The following is a 4,143-nucleotide window of genomic DNA, read 5'->3' on the forward strand; positions in this document are numbered from 1 at the left end:
TGTAACGTAACAAAATGTGAAAAAAGTGAAGGAGTCTGAATAGTGTCCGAATGCTGGCAAGGGATATCACGCTGGCAAGGGATATGATCTAACAGGTCATAGAGCAAACAATGCAATTATCACAACACATAGGTTGTAATATGGCTTTTTTTCCCTGTATTTGCTTCCTCAGAGACTTTACCCACGCACAGCTCCTGGTAGGGTAGTGATTGTATCAGCCTGACAGACAAGAACATAGACACTAACTCTGAGTATAAGAGTTAATTGGAAGGTTTGTTTTTGACACACTTTAACAGTAAAGTTTATCCGCTTTGACCACATTGAGAAACCGGCACGTTGTTTGTGGTGGATTGGGAAACAAGTGTGAGAGAGAGAGCACACCCTGATGTTTCCTGTGTGTGTGTGTGTGTGTGTGTGTGTGTGTGTGTGTGTGTGTGTGTGTGTGTGTGTGTGTGTGTGTGTGTGTGTGTGTGTGTGTGTGTGTGTGTGTGTGTGTGTGTGTGTGTGTGTGTGTGTGTGTGTGTGTCTACTGTATACTGCATGTGCCAGTTCAATGAAAAGAAGTGCTATGCAAATTGTGAAGAACATTTTTGTATTAGCATATTTCTATGTGTTGTTTACAAGCATGTCTCTCTGTATACAATATCTATTCATTTGGTTCCATTTTTGTTTTGATTTGCAATTCACATCTGTGCCAGATAGAATAAACCTCAACTAGCAACATCCTCTACTATTGTACTGTAGGGTCTAACTGAGCAGGTTACTGTAGCTGTTATAAGAGTAATCAGAATAGAAATAGCCTTGATAGAATCCATAAAGCTGCATGTCTTCTTATACCAGTTCCCCAATCAGCTTCATTTGTCACATACTGTATCTCTCTCAAATCAAAGTTTATTTGTCACGTGCACATGATACAGCAGATGTAAACAGCATAGTGAAATGCTTACTCTTCCTCAACAATGCAATTATGCTAAATCATATAAAATAAATACACATGAGAATGTACACTATATACAAGGCCAATCCTAGTACCATTCAATGCGATGGAGGGCGGTGCTATTGTAGCCAGTCAAAATGCTCTCAACGGTACAGCTGTAGAACTTTTAGAGGATTTGAGGGCCCATGCCAAACTTTTTCAACTTCTTGAGGGGAAGAGGCGCTGTCGCACCTTCTTCACGACTGTGCGCGTGTGTTTGGACCATTTGAAGTCTTTAGTGATTTGGACACCGAGGAACTTGAAGCTGTCTGCCTGCTCCACTGCAGCCCCGTCGATGTGGATTGTAGCGTGGATGGGTATAGATGTCAGACACCGCCTGGTATAGATGTCCTCAATGGCTGGGAGCTTGCCCCCGGGATGTACTGGGCCATCCATACCATCCTCTGTAGAGCCTTGCGGTTGAGGGCGGGGCAGTTGCTGCTGATGCAGCCAGACAGAATGCTATCAACAGTGTATCTGTAGAACTAGAATGTGTTCATAGGAACCCAACCCACCCAGTTGGGGATGGCACCTACAAAGACACAGTGTGTTTGCATGTGTGTGTGTGCTCGTGTGTTAGTGCATGCATGCCTATGTGTGTGCGCAGGGTGTTCCACCATTTGCATTTATCTACTATAACAGTACATAATTTATACATTTACATGACCTTTTAGTCATTTAGCAGACGCTCTTATCAAGAACGACTTACAGGTAGTATGACAATGTGCTGAGGTTTCATGTCTTTTCACTTCCTCTGTGATTTTGGCAGAGTGAGAGGGAGAGAGGCATGCTTAAGACCTGCAGTTAAAAGCTTGCGACCACAAATAAATGAGTGTGATTCATCACTTCCTTCCTATTGAGCATGAATAGCGCAAGAGCACAGGGTGTAAACTCTTTTCACTCCTCTCTGTGTGTGTGTGTGTGTGTGTGTGCGTGTGTGTGTGTGTGTGTGTGTGTGTGTGTGTGTGTGTGTGTGTGTGTGTGTGTGTGTGTGTTTGTGGATGCCTGTTTAGTGCATGTAGTATGTGGACAGAGACCCTGCATACATTAGCTATACATATACAGTATAAGTATGCGTAGTGTGTGTAGACTGTAGTAGAAGGAGCTCTCCAGTTCTCCTGCCGACCTCTGGTGCCATCTGCCAGCGACAGGGAAGAAATGCAAATCAGCTGCATCCCTATAATCCACCAGGGCCAGCTCTCTGATTAGAGCAGTCCACACAACTAAACTAGGTCAGGCAGACCAGCAGCCCGCTGTGTGTGTGTGTGTGTGTGTATGTGAAAGACGGCACACATGCACAGTTCCTTTGTGTAGTGAGACGACTGTACGTGTGTGTATGGGGGATGGAGGTTGGGTTGATATGACGGTGTATAGAGGCCTTATTATCATATTATCTATCGTGTGTGTGCGTTCGTGTGTGTATTCGTGTGTGTGTGTGCGCGCGCATGAATATCACTTAAAGACATTCTAACACACAACAACCTTACAACACTAATCTTCAAACATATCTTTTAACACAAAATGATCACGTGATGTCGACACGCAGTATGTGACCAGACAGGGCAGCTGAGAAACTCAATGGGAAATAATGCCTCTTATCTGAGCCTCAGACACATCACAACTGACAGGGAACCTATTAAACTTCTGAAAACCAAACAGCCAGGAGGATGATGCAATATTGAGGCAACACTTGCGTAATGCAGACAGACGCGTCCTTTCTTATATCTCTGCCTGGGACGACGCCTCTGAATTATAAATGAGGACTCTTTGCAGCCACTGGCTTTCTATATGCTCACAATTATGTGTGTTTTTTACTGTGTTATTCTCCATTATAAACTGAGTGGTTCAAGCCCTGAATGCTGATTGGCTGTCACTTGTGGTATATCAGACTGTATACCACAGCTATGACAAAACATTTATTTTTACTGCTCTAATTACGCTGGTAACCTGTTTATAATATTAATAAGGCACCTCGGGGGTTTGTGATATATGGCCAATATACCACAGCTAAGGGCTGTGTCTAGGCACTCCGCCTTGCGTCATGTGTAAGAACAGCTCTTAGCCCCCTTTCCCTTATTGCTTAAATATATTATAATCTCTGTCTTTCACCTTGATTTGAGATATTCAATTCCTATTATTATCATTAACTGTTTTCTCAGTCTTGATTGCATTTCTTAAGCCTACAAGCAGGAATTTACCTTGTTTTTTTGTTCTTGGATAGTCAAGTATAGTGGTGTGGAGCTGCACTGCTCTGTGAATGTGAAGGTGAACGTGTATGTTAATGTGTGAATAGAAGTGAGCAAGAGAAAGAGAAGTAGAGAGAAAGAGAGAGAAAGAGAAAGAGAAGTAGAGAGAAAGAGAGAGAAAGAGAAGTAGTGTAACGGCTGTCTTTGGAAGAAGAGGACCAAGGTGCAGCGTGGAATTTGTTCATCTTCCTTTTAGGATGAAAAAGGCACTTCACAAAGAAAAACAAACGACAGCCAAACAGTCCTGTCAGGTATCCTAACACACTAAACAGAAATGAACTACCCACAAACCCCAAAGGAAAACAGGCTGCCTAAGTATGACTCCCAATCAGCGACAACGGTGTACAGCTGTCCCTGATTGAGAGCCATACCAGGCCAAAACAAAGAAATAGAAAATAGGGCATAGAAAAAAGGACATAGAATGCCCACCCAAATCACACCCTGACCAACCTAAATAGAGACATAGAAAAGGCTCTCTCAGGTCAGGGCGTGACAGTACCCCCCCCAAAGGTGCGGACTCCGGCCGCAAAACCTGAACATATAGGGGAGGGTCTGGGTGGGCATTTCTCCGCGGTGGCGACCACTGGCTCACCCCACTTTGGTGGCGCCTCTAGAGCGGGGTCCCTCGCCGCGTGCCCCGGACTGGCGGGCGACTCTGGCTGCGCCGGAGGACAGGCGGGCGACTCTGGCTGCGCCGGAGGACAGGCGGGCGACTCTGGCTGCGCCGGAGGACAGGCGGGCGACTCTGGCTGCGCCGGAGGACAGGCGGGCGACTCTGGCTGCGCCGGAGGACAGGCGGGCGACTCTGGCTGCGCCGGATTCCCCAGGCTGGGGAGACCCACTGGAGGCCTGGTCCATGGAGGAGGCACAGGATAAACCAGGCTGGGGAGACTTGCAGGAGGCCTGGCTCTGGGCGCAGGC

The 4,143-nt window shown here is 46.1% G+C and overlaps 1 long non-coding RNA gene across 1 annotated transcript; it reads right to left on the bottom strand.

Annotated features, from left to right (window-relative positions):
- Positions 1 to 873: 873 nt before the first annotated feature.
- Positions 874 to 3,873, bottom strand: LOC123728703 (uncharacterized). The gene is made up of 2 exons (XR_006760339.1): positions 3,815 to 3,873; positions 874 to 1,417 (listed from the first exon to the last, which is right to left on the bottom strand). It is a non-coding gene; the product is annotated as an uncharacterized lncRNA (long non-coding RNA).
- Between the last annotated feature and the right edge of the window lie 270 nt (positions 3,874 to 4,143).

This window comes from Salmo salar, chromosome ssa18, assembly GCF_905237065.1.
Source record: "Salmo salar chromosome ssa18, Ssal_v3.1, whole genome shotgun sequence".
In the NCBI taxonomy this organism is placed as follows: Eukaryota; Metazoa; Chordata; class Actinopteri; order Salmoniformes; family Salmonidae; genus Salmo; species Salmo salar.